At 41.7% G+C, this 20,651-nt stretch overlaps 1 protein-coding gene across 4 annotated transcripts in view; it reads right to left on the bottom strand.

The window, feature by feature from the left end:
• PIK3CB (phosphatidylinositol-4,5-bisphosphate 3-kinase catalytic subunit beta) overlaps positions 1–20,651 on the bottom strand; it is a 96,015-nt gene that overhangs the window by 53,025 nt on the left and 22,339 nt on the right. The window contains exons 1-3 of one of the 4 annotated variants that reach the window (XM_068145455.1): positions 19,071–19,428; positions 18,006–18,176; positions 645–764 (exon numbers count right to left, since the gene is read on the bottom strand). The gene's annotated coding sequence lies outside the window, so the exon portion shown is untranslated. Of the gene's footprint in view, positions 1–644; positions 765–18,005; positions 18,536–19,070; positions 19,429–20,651 lie in introns of those variants that run through there. The other 3 variants (XM_068145452.1, XM_068145454.1, XM_068145451.1) reach the window with 3 other exon arrangements.

Raw genomic sequence — 20,651 nt, forward strand, 5'->3', positions numbered from 1 at the left:
AACGTTTAGTTATCCAGTACCAAAAGGTGCAATCCACAGGCCCTGAGATAGGTAGCTAAGCTTCTTGTATCATAAATGAGATGTGTCTCAGCCTAGAATTCACAAAAGCTAGAATTTAACTAGGGACAGTGAAGAAAAGATGTATTTGAGATACTGAAACTGAAGACTCACACTAGTTGGATTGATGACTGAACTGCAATACAAGACATACTAAAATACTAAAAACAAAAGTATCAAAGCCACAGAGAAAGTGACAAAAGTGGAAAGTTACAGCCAAGAAAAAATAATTTACAAATTCCCTGAAAGATACAGGGAACTTTAATTGCTGCCAGCAGATCAGGGGTTATATATAACAACATCTATACTAGGCCACTTCCTGCTCAAAATCATCCCCACACTACACAGGAACCGAGAATAATCTGAAGCTCATCTAAATTTCATAAGGTATGATTGCTTCCAAGATGGGAGATGCCTTAACGAGAGTCCAAAAGAGTGTCCATTACCAGCTGATCAACTGAAATGAGTATGGAGTCAATGACCTTTTTTCCTAATGCAAGTGTAACAAAGTTAAATACAGCAGCCTAAAAACACTGCCACAGACTTTATAAGGGAAAAAATAAAACCAAACCACCTGTAATACTTACTCCAGAGAACCTGTTCCTGGTTCAGTCTGACTGTGTAGTGAAGGTACTTCTCTTGAACATTGTTTTGTTACTATTAGCCTTGTTTTCTCCAAAGGTTCCACAAGATGACCTCAATTTGGCCTACAAAAGCAAAACACAACATGATGTAATTAACCAAATAAGAATGAGTTGGTTTAATAGCAGACATACCTAATCAACCACCCATTTCCATTCTCTTCTAATACTACAGTACCATGCTCACATCACATAATCTAGCAACTGAATGAATGTCAAATCCTCAAACACTTGTTACCAGAAAGAAAAATGGAAAGGAAGAAAATATGCAGATGATGTTATTTACTCTAACAATGCAGTTATGATTGTGAATTACATAGTCAAAGCCATTTTTAGCCACCACAGCTATTTTAAAGCTTTTGTACACTCCACTTAGGTATGATAACAGATATCCATTGCAATTACAGACAAAAGAAAGGGAGAGAGAGTTGTCTTTCCTCTCATAACCATATCTTTTCTCTTACAGCTGGCTTTAAGCTGGCTTTTTATTTTGCTGGGGTTTGTTGTTTCTGTTGCTTTAGAGGGGATGTTTCTGTGGTTTGGGGTTTTTGTTGTTGTTTAGGGTTGTGGGGGGGTTTTGTGTGTGTTTTTTGTTTGGGGATTTTTTTTTTTGGTGGGTTTTGTTTTGTTTTAATTGTGATCTGTATTTTCATGGTAGGAAATTTCTGTTTACGACATAAACGATCCCATCTTCCTATTCATATTTCAGCTTGTGAAATAGCAGGAGCAAGGTCTCCTCCTACCAAGATCCTGCAGATATATTTACACATTATCCAAGCCATCATCTCCATTTCATTCTAACTTGCAAACCAGGCTCTCAGGAAAGTGAAATAAACAAAAACATTTAACCTCTCCTTGAAAACAAAGCAGTGCTATCAGTTTGCACTGATAGTATCTCCAGGTTTATAGGCCAAGGCACGAAACAAAAGGCCTTAACTAGGCTTCTCCTCTCATAAACAATTCTTTTGCTAAACTACACTATGTAGTCCACACTGTGCTTGTGGAAACTCAATGCAGTACACTGATCAGGAACAAGGGCTCTCATTTCCTCTGTCCCACACAAAGCAGAACCTCTCTAGGGATCACCATATAGAGCATTGTGATGCAACTTAGATTTCTTTGTGGCGTTGAGGGAAAAAGAGTTGCTGCTCCATCTGCTTAAGTCTGAAAAATTGAGTTGCTGCTCCATATACAGTCATTTGAAAACTACCTTGTGGTGCTTAACAATTTAACTAGTCCAGAAACATCTCACTATTAAAGCCTAGAAGCCTACAGCAGGCAACAGCCAAAGAGGAAGACTAGACAAAAATGAAGGCAGCCTTACACAATTTAGGTGTTGTGAGGCCAAAGAAACAATACAAATCTCTTATAACCAACACTGAAGTACCAGTTTGGCACTGATGTCTTACAGTTGCATTAATATTTATGCTTATGAAATAAGAAGAGTCAGAACCGATAGCTAGTGGCCAGAAAGCAGGAGCTTGGGAGAGTGTGTGAAGTGCCTCTTATCATAGATACAAGGTGGGAGATGGCTGCTTGGTTCCTATCATGCTTCAAATCATTCCCATCTTAGAGTCAACCTCCTCCACTGTGTTCATCCCTAAGACACTGACAAGGTAAGGAGAGCTAATGCTCCTCATGTCCTGTCCAGAAATTGGTGAGAAATAAAAGAAACGTGTATTAGTATGGTGTCACATGCACAAGGCCCAGAAAATATCCAGGCTCTACAAACTGTGCACTTTTACCAAGCCAGTATGTTGTGAACAGCTCCCACCACAGTTTATCGACTCCTGTGTTCTCCAGTTTCTTGTTTGCTAAATTTTTCTTCACTTCCCTATAGCTCTGTCCTTTTCCCCCTCTATTCTCACAGTAGTTTGCACCTTCACTGCAACTCTGACATGACACTGACAACAGGCTTCCTGCTGGTCCTTTGCCACCAGCTGAGGGTAGCCAAGGGAAGGACTAAGCCTCCAGACTGCGAAACATTCCTGTGTATACAGACAAACCCCTGGCTATAGACAAGCATTAGAAACAAAACCTTCATCACAGGGTGATAGCATGCAGCTTTATTTCTCTAGCTAACCAAGCTTGCTTGGGTTTCAGAACACCAAAACAGAGGTTAGGACAGATGGTTATCAGCACAACTACAGATCACACCACGGTCAACCCGTCTTATGCCTGTACACATTTGACTTTCAGCGCCTGAGTGGAAAGTTTTTCAGAGGCTAGTGACTATCACCTAACAGACCATAATACAAAGTGATGGCCTCTTCACCCCCATAAACATCTATGTAGGACATATGCAAGCATAAACCTAGGAATAGAGTAAAGATCAAAAGCAGCTGAAGCAACTGTTTCAGGTGGTGAACACAAACTGGATGCTGTGGTGAGTGCATCTCTTTGAGGAACAGGGGAAAAACAGAACAGAGCCTGGAAATGACCAGCAGGGCTGCTTCATGGGTCTCTGTTAATGTGATCTTAGCTGAAAACACAACACAAAGCTAAACCACCCTGGCCACTTGCCCATGGGTCCACACTCCTACCACTTCTACAGAAATACCACCACCACAGACCTAACAGAAATCCTGCTCCATTACAGCTTGCCACTTCTGCATAAGAAGTTGTATTTTGCCAAACAGTCATTTTTGTTGCTCCTTTCATGATACCTGTCTTACACAGGTGCTGGTTTTATGCCAGTTGTAACTGATTTAGAGAAAACATTAATAATCTTACAAATAATTCAGCAATCACAAAAGTGTGCTGTGTCAAAATGCCCATGCAGTGCAGCAAAACTTTCTGCAGTTCTATAGCTGCCCTCCACACACGTCCACAGAGACACAGATGTGTTATTAAACAAGTTGTACCACAAGGGAAGAAAGGTGAGTAACATGCAAGAAACTTTTGCCTAAAACTCCTGTTGGCACCTAATGCAATCCAGAAATGATTATATGCTAGGGAAATAGGCCACTCAGAAAGAAAGAAAACACCCAAACAATCAAGCACCATTCATTCATAAGCAACAGAAGTTATCACATAGAAATTACTTGTCTAACCATAGCCCTATGGTTGCCTATGCCGCAACAATTTCTAGAACCATCAGATGGGTTCCTCTGAATTCTGCCAAAGCACACAAAGAAACCACTTGTTAGGGAGGATACTTCTGTTTTGCTTTAGCAGACGAACTCAGAGCGTGTTGAATGGCATGACATAGCAGTTCCTTCCATATCATCCTCTCTGCAACTAAACCTTTTGCTCTGGCAGAATGCATTGAGGAAGGCATCAGGACCAGCACTGGGAGCACTAGCAGATGTTTTGGACAACAATACATAGAGAAACATAGAGCTGGGGTGTTTTATAGCTTTTGGTTCACATCCTCAGCCACCCCAAAGCTGTCTTACACATTTCATGCTCTCAATACCTCTGAATGTTGGACAAGTGAATGTCAAGCTGAATTAGCTCCTGTGCTATCCACTCAGCAGTGAAGAAACTCACCATTTCAGCAAGTCTGAGACAAGGAGAAGATTAACTATCAGTAAATAGACCAAACAGCTTCAAGTGAAGAAAATACTGAGACACATACAGCAACATTCTTTTCCCTTCTTCCTTAGTCCCAAAGTTCAACAACAGGCACAAAAATTCTTCAGGAACTTTCACTACCAGTAATTAAGCCATTGCAACCCAAGCTCAGGAATTAAAATAACAAGAAAAGAGAGTAACTTGCAGCAGCACACACTGGCTAAATCACAGTCACTTCTGACTTCTACAGACTGCCCATCTTACAGCAAATATTAGAAATGCAAGATAAAGCCTGCATCTGAAAAAGCATTATTTCCTGCATATTGCACAGTGTTGCATGCAGACTGATCTGAACAGGAGAACTCTACATGGCCATCATTCTAATTATGCACTGCCCATAGACCCTTCAATGGCAGAGACCAGTTTTGCCCTTTTAAAGATAGCACTTATTTGTACACTAATATCAAGAGACCTCATTTTACTGAGAAGGGACAGCGTACTGTTACACACACAGCAGAGTTCCTTTTCATGTGCTGCTTTCACATGTGCTGGTGGCCTTGACCTTTTCTGAAGCATGAAGCACTTTAAAATGCAGAACACAACTGCCCTATGAAACCCACCTATCTTGCACAACATCCTTTTGACCAAAACAAGACAGCCATATACCTACAAGCTCTCATCACGTAACAATAGCCACAGGAAATAAATTATTAAAAACCAAAACAAAACAAAAAACCACAAGAAGAGACAGAACCTGCAAAAGATCAAGGTCTAAGCCAAAGGAGTTGCAAAGAGAGAGATGTCAGAATAAGTCAGCCCTCCTTTTTCCTGAAGATGAACAAAACAAAGATCAAAGCATTTTCAAGAAGAACTAAAAAATGTGGGTCAGTGTTATTCTGTAAGTTAAATGGATAACAGAAACATGATTTGAAGTTAAATTCAGTGACACATCTTTATTAAGAAGACCTTGGTATCATAATTACATTTACCCAGTGGGTGATTCAAAGCAGGAGCTCTGTACTCCGCTGTTCTGAATCACCCCAACAAGCCGTGTTCCCTCTGCCCCAGGAGCCAGCCTCACCAACCTGTGCCTCGCTTGCTGAAATCCCCTGCTGTGTCCCACAGGCTTGTTCCAGATTTATATTACACAAGCACATACTAATATGCTTTATCTGGTTACAGGCTGATGAATTCCTTTCAGTGTACAGCTGTAAGACAATACCAAAAAAATCTTGAAAGTTTTCATCAACTCTTTGATTTGGAAATACTTATTTCTATCAGGGTGTCAGTTACTGACATTTGAATTTCATTTTGGAGAGGGAAGGATATCCCTCTTTCACACTGATATATCCTTATGATACTAAGGCTTAAGTAACCCCATATTCCTCCTATACACTGTAATTTGGAACTTTATATGTCTCAAGTTGTGAGGCAAATGACAATCTTTTGTCATTACAATACAGTCAACAAAAGAGCACAAGACATGGGGTTCTTAATGACTATGGAAAATGAAGGGCCTTCCAATAAAAGGAGCAAAGAACAGGTACTTGCAGATGGCAAGGCATCACCTGCAAGATTTAGGACTAATAAACAAAACCAATTTATTTTTCTTTTCCCAGGATAATTCAACTGCTTTGCTTCTGCTCTGCCACCTTCAAAAGAAATGCCTCTGAGAAAAGCCGTTGGGAAACACATTGCTATTAATGAAGTTTAACCAAAACAGACTCTAGTAGATGGCAATTTTTTTCCCCCTCTCCTATTCTGTTTGGCAACCAAGCATTCATTTGATTTCACAGCAGTGTGCCGAAATCAAGACAAGCCAAGTCTCTGTAAGGGGGAGACCCTGCAAATATGCTTAGTACTAGAGAGGGCTGGCTGCCAGCGCTGATAACTTATAACAACTGCCAAATAGCGAAATGCCCTCAGAGGGATTCTGGGCTGGAGAATGTACCCGATCTGAGGGTACTCTACAGTTCAAAAAGCACACAGTTCTAGGCTATGCATGACTGTTTACTAAAAACAGCAGTGTTTTTATGATTTGAAATGAGGCACAAACAAGTGCTTAGGCTTGCTTTATATTGATTTGTAAACACAGAGTCAAGTTAGTAATACTTTCCAGTTCATTTCCAGTTCCAGCACAACACAGGACACAAGTGATTACTCAACTGGTTCAGTAGCTCCAAAGCTGGTGACAAAGGAATTGTTCGTTTGGACTGAGCAGACTCATTCATGTGAAGATGTAAACTCCCCCAAACCCTCCCAGATCCCACAGATCACTTACACTTCAGGCCAGTGCTGCAACTATCCTTTCACCCAATCCAGTTTACAGAATTGAAGAATTAGAAGCTGTGGACACAGTGCACTGCTCCTCTTCCAACAAATCCATACCTACATGCACACACATACACACACAGGGTGTGAAGCTCAAAAACTCAAGGCTGAGCTAACTTAACAACTGTGCAGTAGTTTAAGCAGGTGCAAACAAATCCACCACCCTGCACGAGCCCTTGTGATATCTACAGAGGTGTCTGCAAGAAGAGCTAATGAGCCACCAATCAACTGGTCTGCAATCATTGCACTACAATTCACCTTTCTGAATAGTAAAATAGATAGCAAGCAATAATAAAGAATTTGATATTGCATGCATTTTCATTCTATCTAAAGCAGTATTGAAAACAAAAACCTCAAGGAGAGGGGCATTAATTACCAGCAGCTCTTATACCTGTGAGACATCAGTGATACACTGGTTCTTTTGGTCCTGTATCACACCACAATTATGCCCCATACTTTTGTTCTAAAACCTACTTCTGAAGCTAAGTTAATTATTGGACATAACACAGAACACAAGGACTTGTTAAGGAATAAAATTACCTCCACACCAGCATTGTCTGACAAAGAAACCTTATACTAATATTATAGTCATTTCTTGAGCTCAAGGCTATTTTCAGACACTCTAAAGTTTATGAAGTCCTTCTACAATGCTTCTCTCTGGGTTAATCTGAAAGATCAGAGGTGCACAGCTCTCACTGACTAAGCATTTCCTCAAAATTCAGGACATCTGAACATGGCCCTTATTATTGACACATTTTCTACTCACCAGTGCGTCACAGACATAGACAGACTGCAAAAAACCCCTACTGGTTCCACCCAGAAGTGACTAAATGAATAAACATTTACTTGCACTTCAAAGAGAGAAGTAAAACAGTGAATCTTTCTCTTGGTTCTGAAAAGATCTTATTGCAATTATTTAGCTATTTGAAACATTATTAATAGGACTATTCATGACTTCTGTTTCTTGTGCTGTCTTCTGTGTAGTTCATTTTCTTCACTACTTTCACATGCTGATGTTTCACTTCCTATTTACATTCTGTTAGACGCCCAATAAGGCAAATCTATACAAATTTAGTTCCCAAATTCTGCTTTTTGTTGTGTGACTACTTAATTGTATATAAATAAGAACACACTGAGATAAATAGCAAGACTAAACAATTAGTTTTTCAGTAATTAATTGTTATGAGCCACTTTGTGCCTCTCCTATGAGGACAGACTGAAGGAGTTGGGGCTGTTCAGCCTGGAGAAGAGAAGGCTCTGAGGTGACCTAATTGTAGCCTTCCAGTATCTGAAGGGGGTCTACAGGAAGGCTGGGGAAGGACTTCTCAGGATCTCAGGTAGTGATAGGACTAGGGGGAATGGAATGAAGCTGGAGGTGGGGAGATTCAGGCTGGAGGTGAGGAAGAGGTTCTTCACCATGAGAGTGGTGAGACCCTGGAATGGGCTGTCCAGGGAGGTGGTCGAGGCCCCGACCCTGGAGGTGTTTAAGCCCAGGCTGGATGAGGCTCTGGCCAGCCTGATCTAGTGTGGGGTGTCCCTGCCCATGGCAGGGGGGTTGGAACTAGATGATCCTTGTGGTCCCTTCCAACCCTGAATGATACTAGGATACTTCCCACTCTGTCCCAGACACCAGTTTAAAGCCCTTGCTCTTTGCAATTAAAACAAACTCCTTGGTGTGGATTGCAATAGACTGCAAACAAAGAGCAGTGCCTGGCTAAGTGTGCTTCAAAGACATGCTGCTGTGGTCCACCTGCTGTTTGATTCCAAATATTATCACACAATAAATATCAAGGGGTATTTCATCACTAACATCATGTATATAGTAAACACCATCTGAAAATAAACACTAATGTTTCTTGTTCTGAAGAAGGAAAAATTCAAGCAGCTAACAAATGCAGTGTACCTTCAGCTATATCCAACACTCAAAAGCAAATCTATTAAACACCTTTAGGTAATTAAACACTTGGGCATTTTAATTTGTTCTTGCTCCTCACTCCTTTCTTGCAGTTGGTGACATCTCTATTGCCTCATACTGTTATCAAAGGATGTATGCATACACCAGAATGTACAAACTCAGGTTCTCAGTGTGTGTATAGAAATCCTCCAAGAAGCTCAACTCTGTTACAAACCAGCAGAGTACCTCTAGGGGAATGTGGAATCAAGATGGGCAGTTTGAAGAAAGCAAAGAGGGTCACCCTCTTGCTCATATGAGCCGCTCAACAACAAATCTGATCTGCATTTAAAGGGGTGGTTAAAAACAGGGAAAACTGAATGGAAACCCAATAGCAAATCTGTGCAGCAGTTTGGGCTTTTGGTTTAATTATTACCCCTCCTCTGAAACACTGAAATGTCAGAAGTATCATGATATCCCTACTCCTCCTAGCCCTTTTGTATGAGTCTGGGATTGGCAGTACAAAGGCAATCAGTGCAGAGCTGCCGACACAGAATGTACCTGGGTATGATTTTTGAGACCCAATTTTCTAATACAGAAATAAATACTCACATTCTCGGGTTCTAATATACTCTAATATATACTAATATACTCTAATATATATTTATATATACTCCTGTATTTCTAGCAAGACTGTTTTTTTCCCTTTTAAAAACTCTTTTTTCTTCAGTATCATAAAAGTTGCAATGCAAATATATGTTGGTAGACTGTTCCTTAAAGCCTCTGAAAGTTTTCTAACATTTTTGATCTGCTACATCCATATTTAACAAGAAAAAGTGTGAGGCTATCACAGATTCTTTCTTAGAGATGATAAATAAATCCTACCGTAATCAGCAATTTGTATTTATTTGTTAGAAAAACAAAATTCCCCTTCACATTAATAACCTTTTGCTCAGTCTTCTTTAGGAAAGTTACTACATAGTGAAAAGAGGAAAACTCAACACACATGCAGCTACCAGGCTCATGGAACCTTGCCTGAGTTTTGGCTGGGTATTTGCAGGGGAGGATTGTTCAGCAAGGGGAAAAAAATAATTTCAGCATGACAACTCATAACATTACATACTTTCAGAACCTGCATTTGTACTACTTCTAGGCTATAAGCAGTGGAGTGCTTGGTTTGGAAAAAAAATATCTGGATTTGTATCCAAAAGTCAGATTTGGATAGTGTTCACATTTTACACTGCTTTTACACATATGACCCAAATTTATAGAACATTGATGTAAAAAACCAAACCAAACTCACTATTTGGATCAGTTTCAATGCTCAGCATAATAATTTAGATTATACAGCATTTTTTAAGCTTCCTTCGTTAACAAAATGCTTCACTAGACTGAAGAAATATCTTCCCTACTGGCTTATTTCTGACAGAAGTAGAAGTGTTTTGTGGCATCATGCACATCACAGTGAGAAATTTCATTCTATATTCTGAGAAGGAACAGAGCTATAGTAGTATGAGAGTTGTAAGTTTCTCTAGGTGCCCTTTTCAGTGCAATGCCACAAGTATTCCTCATTGTGTGAATTTCGCACAACGAGAAGCACCAGCTATGACCCCGTGCAATAGCAGCACCGGCAGTGCACAGAAACACTTGGGGAATGAGCTTCCTCCAGAATGAGAACAGTCTGCTTGGCAGATCTCAAACATAGGTGAATGACTTTGTACTCTTAGCATCACAGATGCTACAGTGAACAGAACTGCTCTAAACCAGGTTAAGAATAATTCTATACTGGATATTGATTAAATTGCAAAGCAATTCCTGACGCTGAGACGAACCACGAACAGTAAGATGGAAAGACTAATATACAACCCTCTTAACTTTCTGTGTAACATCTCTAAAGCCACAAGCTTAAAGAGGAACATGACAAAGTCTGAAACCAAGACATTCTCAAACATTCTCACAGTATTTCCATCAGTTGCTGACAACAGGCCTAAAAGCTCTGATAAACGAGAATGAGCTCCTCCTTCTTCCATAGCAAACCTCTAAAGGAACTTTCTTTTGATAACCACTTCACTAAGAACAATCTTCTATTCCAGAGCATGTTCTTTCACCTCCAAAAACCAGCAGTGTACAAGGTTATGTATGCAAACCTGGGCCCACAGAAGAGCCCTGGAGCAGCAGAAGGTGTAGTTGAGAAAGCAATCCTTAAAACACACTGTAAAATCCACTATCAAAACGATGACTCTTGAGGCTTTTCAGTTTTCACATCAACAATAATGGTTAAACCATGATATAAACTCCTCACCTTTACACTTGACAGTAAAGCAGTGTTTTACCAAGTGGTGCAAGCCTTGAGGAGAGAATTGAAAAACAAATTGTCCTAACTCCTTTCAAGTTCTCTCCCAGGATAAGTCATAAGGAAACAAATCATCCTATTTATCATCCTATTTTGCTTCTCACAAATCACAGAAAAGAGAAGTACATCACAGAACAACAGAAAATTAAACAACACAACATTTCATTTGCCACCACACCCAAAGTAATCTTTCTTCAGGTTAACTGGGTCTGTGAATCCCCAAAATTAGCTTGAAGAGAGAAGCTTGAGCTGAAAGTTCCAGGATTCCTGCTGTTTCTGAAGACTCGTTTTTATACAGGAGGTCTAACAAAACACACTGCCTGCTTTTCAAGACAACTGCCATTACCTAGCTACAAATCTTTTATTACTCCCCAAACAGAGTTCAAAAACACAGTAAAAGTAACATGCTACTTTCCTGGCCAGCAAGCCCCAATTAAATTAACAATAATAACAATTTAAAAAGTTGGCATCAAGAGGATGAAAAAATTTCCTAACACTTGGTATATATTTATCAGTACAGCATACTCAACCTGCATCTCCTGTCCTCATGAGCCAACAGCCCCAGAAGATCACTCGTAAGCAGTGACATACCAGTATGTTAAAAATCAACGAGCAGTGATAGGAAGACAAAAAGGGGTCACCAAATGCTGACAGTCTCTTTAAATCCTGCAGTTGCATGCCATAAAAGTTGACAAGTTACCAAAAATCTGTTGACAAAGCCAAAAATCTGAAAAGCAAGATGATTTGCAAACTTCACATTAAAAAGAAAAGTAACTTGAGGACACTAAACCGATTAACTGCAAGGATAGACTGAGGCAGGAATTGCTCTGCCTTCTCCCAGAATTTACCTAGAAGTTAACTAGAACAGGAATATTAACTCAGAGAAAACAGCTATAAATAGAAGGGGGTTAATCATTCAAATTTCTATTCCCATGACAACAATACACTGAAGATTCTAACTTTTTAATTGTTTAATATGACGCTTCAAGCACACTTTAGCTGCTGTAGCACAGATTGCTTCTAACTAATTTGTATTAATAATATCTTTTCTTTTTATTTTTTTAATACAAAAAGGAAAAAAAAATCTTCCAGCAAAAGCATTATCACAGATACTAGACAAAATCAGGCTGTGCATGAACTGGGCTATATGGTCATTTGAAAACACTTTTTTACCTTTTCTCCATTCAAATATAAAGCACAGCAAACCTATTTGCTATTCTTTTCTACTATCATAGCTGTTAAAGTAGCCTTCTTTTAAGTATTTGCATTTATCCTAAAGTAGCATCTTGCCTACTTTAAGGTCCATGACAATTGACATTATGGATATTCCAGGTCAGAAACACAAGACAATTTTACCAAGCAAAGACATCAAAGACAGAAAAGTAGCTGCCCCATCCCCAACGCACAGAGGCAAACGTACCATGACAGCCAAACTTCTCCACTGACACACTTGGAAACAGAATCCAATTATCACAAATCCCTAGCCAGTGCTTTGCACGTGGTATTGCTCACCCCAGTAAACTAATACTGAAGCTATCAAGTTAAACAAAGTGGAGTAAAGGAAAATACAGGGACATTCTTGATTTTAACACTGAAACTAGAAACAGATTTTGCTCATTTGGTGTTGAACGGCAAATTAAGTTTTAATGCAGCATTTTTGCACCGATATATTTGAAACCATTCAATATGCACATTCAATTTCAAAAGACAGAGAGCTGTTGCAGATCTTGATGACACTACTGCAAATTAAGATGACAAATGATGACCGCTAAGTAGTTGTGATCTTAACATTATTCCTAACTTTTTAAGCTATGTCCTCACACTCCTGCAAATGTGTTTTGGGTTTGGTTTTTTTTACCAGAGAATACAATTCCAACTAAATAACCTTTCCTTTTTATGCAGTCTTTTTCTGCTATTCTTAATCACTGTAGCTTTTTGTACATCACATTTATTTACAGCACCCAAGGGAAGTAGAAATTCCTCCAGTTATCAAAACAGGCTGCCATATAAAAATAAACAGTGTGTATATACTTGTGCTAGCTGAACTCTAAGAACTTGGGCAGCATCACACTGAGCAGTAAAAAAGAGTCCTCTGACACTTCAGGCAGTGATTCAATACAGAAAAATGTTTTTATTATTACTCAGGTGAAAAATAAAGTCAGAGCACTACGTTGAGCTTACTGAATTTTTCAACATAGCTAGAGAGGACCTAATTCAAGTGTAAGTAAATAGTTCATATAAAAATGTTAGCTCCTTCTATTACTAACACTACTAGTAGATGTAGAACAAACAGTGCTTCCAAAGTGCTGGGCAAGTAAAACTGGCCTAGGATGCAGACGCACCAAATTCTATACAGTTTAATACACATCTTAATAGTGGTGTCACTTTACCTTTAAGCTTTGCAAGAGTTTAGGCATAGCTTGCAATCATAATGAAGTTATTACTTATAGAGAAGTTGGTTATTCATGTTATCAGTATATTACAAGGCATGTTTTATTTTTCATAAAATAGAAAAGGACTTTTCTTCTCAAAAGCACTGTCTCCCTTAAGTGGATCTTAAAATGCTGAACCGCTAAGAACAGATAATCAGTCCCTCCTCATTTTTCTTAGCAAAACCCAAGTTTTTTGTTTTGGTTTGGGTTTTTTTAATACCAAGAATTTTGCGCCAAAAATTCATGTACGGTTTGCAGCTGCCAAGCTGCCAGATTAAGGATGCTTTTCTTCACTCAACAGGGTTCAAAAACTACTACTCAGTTTACAGTCAGCATTTGACAGATTCCCAAATACAGTCCTCCCATGAAAACAAAAACAACACAGCTCTTCTCCATGCACACAAACACCTTTTCACACTTAAGCATTATTACTACAAGTAAATAATATAAAACACTTCCATAGGGACAGACAACTGTTCTTCACCTCCTGACATTATAGCTCAATCCTAATATCAAGGTGCACACAAGACTCCTATGAAAGTTCCATTCAAACCTGATAAAAGAAAACTGAAAAATTAAAATCACAGAATTGTTTTGGTTGGAAAAGACCATTAAGATCATCAGGTCCAACCATTAATTCAGCACTGCCAGGTCATCACTAAACCATGTCCCTCAGCATCACTTCTACAGTGCTTTTAGATCCCTCCAGGGGTGGTGAATCCACCATTTTCCTGGGCAGCCTGGTTCAGACTTTGATAATCCGTTCAGGGATGACATTTTTCCTAAAGACCAACCTAAATGGCACAGCCTGAAACAGCTTCCTCTTGTCCTGTTGCTTGTTACTGAGACTGACACCCCCCCCAACCTTGCTACAATGTCTGTGTAAGGCTACATTTCAAATTTTATTTCCTGCTAGGTTTGGACTCATTGGGTTTTTTATTCTTGTCAATTTCCATAAACTAGTAACAGGCCATGTGTTCTCCCTGTGTCACTGACACTTGCCTGCTGTACCTCTATCCTGACTGCACATACATACAAGCACTATCTCTGTTTTACTGCTATCTGTATTGCAAGTACAAACTCTTCTCTGTCTAGGGAATCCTCAGCTATGACTCCAGCAATTGTCCTTAAATATCTTTACTGACATCTTGAACTGCATCCTTGGCAGGGCTAAAGATAACTCAATAGCAAATTTAGAGGTCCTTCTCTATCAGCTGGAACAAAAGGAAGGTACTCAGCACTAAAGGCCAGAAATACAAATATTCCAAGCCCACGTGATTTTCAGAATGCCACACACAATGGAATCCCAAAGGCCTTGCCTCTCTTGCACCACTCATTGACAGCCAAAGGGGATCTGAAAAAACACCCAAACCCCCAACATCCTTACACCAGCAGAGAGCAAAGAACCTTGCTTGTCATTTTCAAGCATTGAAACATACAGGAGGATGCAAAAGCAGACCTCCCAGCATAAAACACCTCCCTGGTGTACCTCTAGTCCAGACTGCTGAGGCCTTACATAGCAGTACACTCATTTCATAGCTTGGACCTCATCTGTGACTAGTTGTTTCCCCTCTATCATCTACCTATTCTGATTTTTAAACCACTTCTCATACTCCATGGCTGCATGGAAGCCCAAGTTTTCCACGTTGAATCTGTCACAAACCCAGCTGACAGCAGGACTGTGGGTCTCTCAGTCAGGCCAAGGCTACAGAACACCAGGTACTGCACACTCCACACAAAAGCATTCATAAACAACCTATTCTTATGCTTAGTTTGTAAATATTTCATTGCTTTGTTAAAGATACCTTCTGTGCATTCAGACAACAAAGTACTTTCAGAACAATACTGTATCAGAAAAACCAGACACACCAATCTTCTTATTAATTCATATTAACTGACAACACAAACCACAAACACTCCCATCACTTCCACAAAACTGTTTATCTACCATTACTGCCCAAACTCCAAACTTAAATAATCTAACTCATCTTTGAATCCTCTCTATCAATGTAGAGTTAAGTTAGAGAAGCAAAACTATTCCCAAGTTCTGTTACTTCACATTTTTAAGTCAAGTGTATGTAAGGTAAGAAAAGGAATAAAGGAAGTTCTCATGGCTAAGCTCTTCCTTTGCTTAAATGCAACTGAAAAAGATTTGGGGCATTTCTCCCCCCATGGCAAATGGCCAACAGCCAAAGCTGTGGAGTGGAAGGAGCAAAGAAAAGCCAGTACCTGAGGACAGACTGGGCCTATTTCTGTACAACCTAATTTACAGAAGGCCGTAGTCTGTAGCACACTAGCAATTAAACTTTGGCTACCTAAAACTGCCAAAACCAAATGTATAACTCACACACACACACAAAAATAAAGAAACAGTGGGAGACGGTATAATTGCTCCAATCCTACTTCTCAAAGGAAGCTTTTCTTGACACATCAGTATTACTATTTGTTTCTTTGGTCTTCTGAAGCCAGTATGTAAATTTAATTACTTTGGTAGCTGCATATCCACAAGCATTTTCACACAAGGGCCTCACTCTGAAACTCTAATATATGTAAATGAAACCACATTCCTGAATTTATTTCCACCAAAATATAAAGATATGCCCATGCAAGTTTGACAGACTGTCAAACAGACTGGCCACTGTTGCACATCAGTTAACTGGTACTTCAGGCATTAGACAAATGCAAGCAGCCTTAACCCTGAAGGATCTCCGATTTGCGGGTTTTGCAAAGCTACCACTTTTGTAACCAGCTGTTAATTCTAGACCATACTACTACTACTACTGTGATTTCTAAGAAGTCATTTAATACATTTCTAATGCAGGATGATTTTTACCACCAGATCCGATTCAGTTATCAAAACAAAACACACTGAAATGATCACATTGTGAGTGATTATGAGAACTAACAGCGCTGCCACAAAACAAACTGTTTAATGCACCCAGGCAGTGACGCTGACCTTCTTTAGTCCTCTGCAACTCAAAGTCCTCATACTAAGGGAAACAAATTGATATCTGAGATGAATGCAATGCCACAAGTGTCAACGTCCCAAGAGTATCAGTTCAAGTACAAACACATTTACTAACAAAATCCAAACAAGGAAGCTCTTCTATTCAACTGTGTGAGACTTATTTCAGACTTTTCTCTCTCGGGCTACTCTCACCAAAACTACCAGCTGCAAGAAAGGGTTAACTTCCCAACGGAATGATCTGCTGCTACCAAGTGTGGCCAGTCAAAAAGTCCACCTCAAAGCGAAACAGCCCCGTGGACTTTGTATACAATACAAAGCCACATTCCACAGCCCAAGAAGCCACGTATTTATTTTCAGATAAGTTAACTGGTGGCAACCCTTCGAGAACCAAAGGCAAAGCTTCCCTATGTATCTCTAGATCTATGGAAAAGCACTTAAGCTACTTAACACTGTGCCTCCAGTCACTGAAACTCAACACCAGCTTTCTGGCTACCCATCCAAAATCCAGCGGTGCATTTCCATCCAGCTTCTAAATAACAACAGCTAGTATTTTTCCTGCACCCTCTCTGTATAGAAGGCATTCTGACAGCTTGTGTTTCTACTGGATTTTGGGTTGAAATTTCACACTTGCAGGCATATGCAAACCTTTAAAAAAGTGTGCAACATTTTCACAAGCCTATTGACTGACTCTACCTTTAACTTCCAAGAAAGGGATAGGAGTAGTGGAGTAGTAAAATCAGGGAGAAGAGGCAGGATACATTATCTTTTCAGTGTATCACAATAATTAAAGAAAGGGGTTTTAAGACGCTTTCCTACAATAGAATTTGGAGTTCTGCCAAAAGTCTATAGACAATTGGAGAACTAGCAAGTTTATGACATCAGATATTCCAAGGAAGTGAAACCTGACTTAGCAGAAGTGATTTTTATTCAAGACAACCAGATATTTAAATAGACATTTTAAAAAAAATAATCTTTTAAGAGCACGTATGGAGGAAGTTCCTCTTTAAAAAGCTTTTAAAGAACATTTAATTACAGACTGAAACCCCACCCAGCCATGTTCCCATTCAACCCACAACAAAACATTCTTGATGTTCCCAGTATCCCTGACATTCCTTTTTAAAAGGAAAACAAAATTTACAAAAAGGTTACCAAATAATTTTTGTTCAGTAATCCTTTTCTCTCTCACTCTTCTGAAAAGCACTTGCTTGCTTGCATGAAACTTCAGAAACCTGCAAAACCATCAGTCTGAACTGAAGCCTTTACATGTTATTTTTTTAAGTGACCTGGTGATTGATTCTCCAGCGACATTAATGCGTCCCACTAGATTTCACAACCCTTTGACAAGTATATGAATATTCGATGTGTCTTTATAAGCAATTTCCCTAAAAGCAAGTGTACTAGCTAACAATGGGAATCACAGGCCAATCAAATTTCTGTGACATCCTTCCCATATTCACGTAACTTTGAACACTGAACTACAGTCCTGGAAACACAAAATAATGTCTGAAGTGTCCCGGTTCAAGAACTTCCTAAACCTCAACAAAGTTCAGTATCAACAGTGTGACGGCAGCGTTGACTCTGAGAGTACATAACATTTACTTTGGCTGGAGTTGTCAATTCCAAATGGACAAAACTCATCAACATATCCAGTGACAAAAAAAGTCTGTAAATACAGAGTCGGGGGGGGAAGGGGGGGGGGGGGGGGGGGGGGGAGGAAATAATAAAAAAAGGGAATTAAAAAAAAAAAAAAAAGGAAAGAAAAAGAAAGAAAAAAGAAAGAAAGAAAGAAATTAGAAGAAGAAAAAACACCCACAACCTTAAGCGTTCTGGATTTTGGATGGTATCCAGCATCAGTCTGCAAGCACTCAAGCGTTGAAGCTAGACAAATCAGCGATTCTGGAATGCAAGGTTTCCGTTGCTCTTTCAGGAACTCTTTGGGACTAATGAAGATTTATTCCCCCTCACACAGACAGAAACAGGTCCTCATCTGTGGAAGATGTTAGTTGTCTGTTAAAGCACGCGGCGCGCTGCCAAAGCCATCATCCTGTGTGCTCCCCGCTGCGGGCGACAGAGAGCCAGCATCTGGCTGGAAGCACATAAACGCTGCTTTCCACACAAACTCCTGTGCTCCTGAAGGAAACGGCGCTCGGAAACTTCGCTGCAGACAGCCAGAAGTCTCAGATAATCTACATATCTCTTAAATCACAAAACAATTACTAAGGGTAAAACCTCTTCCAAACGCACGAGGCAAAACCCCAGGGCGCCCGGCGAGCCTATACAGAGAAGTCGCACAACATCTGGGAGCTGCCCGCAGTCCCCGAGGCGGGCGGGCCGCATAGACTGCCGCTCCTCAACCCGCTGCCCGGCTGCGTGACCGGGGAATTCGGGGAAGCTGGAGGCCACCCCGGCCCCCGCGCAGTCCCGGGCCGCTGCGCACGGCCTGAGGGAGCGGGGTGCGCCAGACACTTGTTGCGGCAGCCGTTACCGCGGCGGGGCAGCGCGCAAAGGCCGAGACGACTCTGCCGAGTGCCCCGCGCCCCTGAAAAACAGTCGCTGCCTGCCGAAACCTTCCCCTGCGCCGGAAAGGGGACAGAGCCTCCCACGCGGTTGAGCAACTGCCGTGTCGCAACGAGCGGCAGCGGAGAAATGTCTTCTTCCTGCGGAGCTCGGCGCCGCGGGATGGGAAGGGACCGAAACGAGCCGTTGGTGTGGCGGCCGAGGGGAAGCCCCGCCGCACGCACACACACACCCATCGGTGCTACGCAAACCTGCCCGGCGGCGGGACACCAGTCCGTCCCGTGCGGCTTATAGCACGGCACAGCACAGACCCGGTAACACAGCTGGCTCGGGCCGCCCGACTTCCCGCTCCGCGCACACCCACCTGTCCGGGCAGCGGCTGCCGCCGTCCCCCGCACTGCCTCCCAGCCAGCGCGGCGGTGCAGCCGCTAGCAGTGAGCCTGCTCTCTCAGCCACCACCGGCCTCTGCCGCGCTGCCGCCTCGTCGGCGGGCACGGAGGGGGTGCCGGGGTTACCTAGGCAATCGCTTCGCCCTCAGGACCCGACCCGACCCGCCCCCTCGGCGCCGGCCGCCAACCCGGGCGCGGCTTTCGGTATCAAACCCCGGGTGACGGCCAATTGCGCGGCGTGTCTCCGCCCCTCCTGGGCGCCCTCGGGTCCATCTTCCTGCGGGGGCCGGAGCTGGCCGCGGGGCAGTGAGGGGCCCTCACGGTACGGTCCTGGGCTGTGGCGGGCAAGTGCCGCCGTCGGCCCGCTCCCCCCGGAGGGTCGAACCGGGCTGAGGATCCACTGCGACGGCCGCACCGCTGAGTCCCCTGCCACCACCCGGTGTGCAAAGTACGGCAGAGCTCGCCAGCTACCGCTGCCTCCCGGCCTCGCTCCTTTACGAGTACTTTGGTTTTCCCCGCTTGGCTGGCACTCGCCGATTGCGTTTCTTGGTGGTAGTCGAGAAGCAGCAGCTGCTGATGCTGTAGGTGCCCATACATCTCTTCCTACGGCCTGGCTCAAAAATTCAACAGCCGTGTTTTGGGAGACTGAAAGAGGCAGTCGCCCATGCTAACAATGAAAAAAGCTCATCAAAGAGTCGCCATCCGAAGTAGCTTTTGAAAAGCATCAGGGAAGACCTCGTTGTAGCAGCTTAATGCCTTGCCAGTGATTTCCGAGATACATCATCATGTGAAGAGTCTCTGTGCTGAGCTGTTAAGAGTAATTGCATTGAAACCAGTCCGTGTAACAAATAGGTGGTTTTCCAAGGCTTAAAGGTAGCAATCAAAGGAAAGCAAAGCAGAATGTAACCAGTAACGAAACAACTTCATTTTGCATGCAGCAAGTCCCGTCCCCACCCACCGAAATCAGCAGTCACATTCCTCCTGCCTTTAATGAAAATAGGGCGAGGCACAGCACATCCATTCAGACGGAGTATGATCACATTATGCATATTTTAACACCCCTAAGCTAATAATCACGCTATATTATTAGTCCTGTCTGTTTTTCTCTGCTCATTTTTCCAGTTATTCCAGTTCTTTACAGAAGAAAGATGGAAGGATTCACTTCCTCATCCACATCACTTACTGATTCTTCGGGCACTCAAAATTCATTACATTTGGATTAGAAAATATTTCAGGGGCGTTTAGTTGTTTGTTCAAACAAACCAACCAACCACAACATGAATTGACTGTAAATTTGTGGGAAGGACAATGATCTCCTCATTTTATTCAGCAAACGGGATTTTTGCATGAAGGATGAGCATGCAACACATCCAGGCAAACCTCAATAGAAGGACAGAAACAGCTAAGGAGAAGCCTTGTCTACTGCCTTCTAGCTGCCTTCACAACCTGTCTGCTGGGTGTACTGGTTAATAGTTCCCTTTCCTGCTTTCAAAAAGATCTTTTAAGGCCACTCAGTACTACAGCAAGGAGCATTGTTTCTGAGCGTCATGCTGCTT

Source organism: Melanerpes formicivorus, unplaced genomic scaffold (assembly GCF_026170545.1).
Source record: "Melanerpes formicivorus ecotype bairdi unplaced genomic scaffold, bMelFor1.0.p_v2 SCAF_12, whole genome shotgun sequence".
In the NCBI taxonomy this organism is placed as follows: domain Eukaryota; kingdom Metazoa; phylum Chordata; class Aves; order Piciformes; family Picidae; genus Melanerpes; species Melanerpes formicivorus.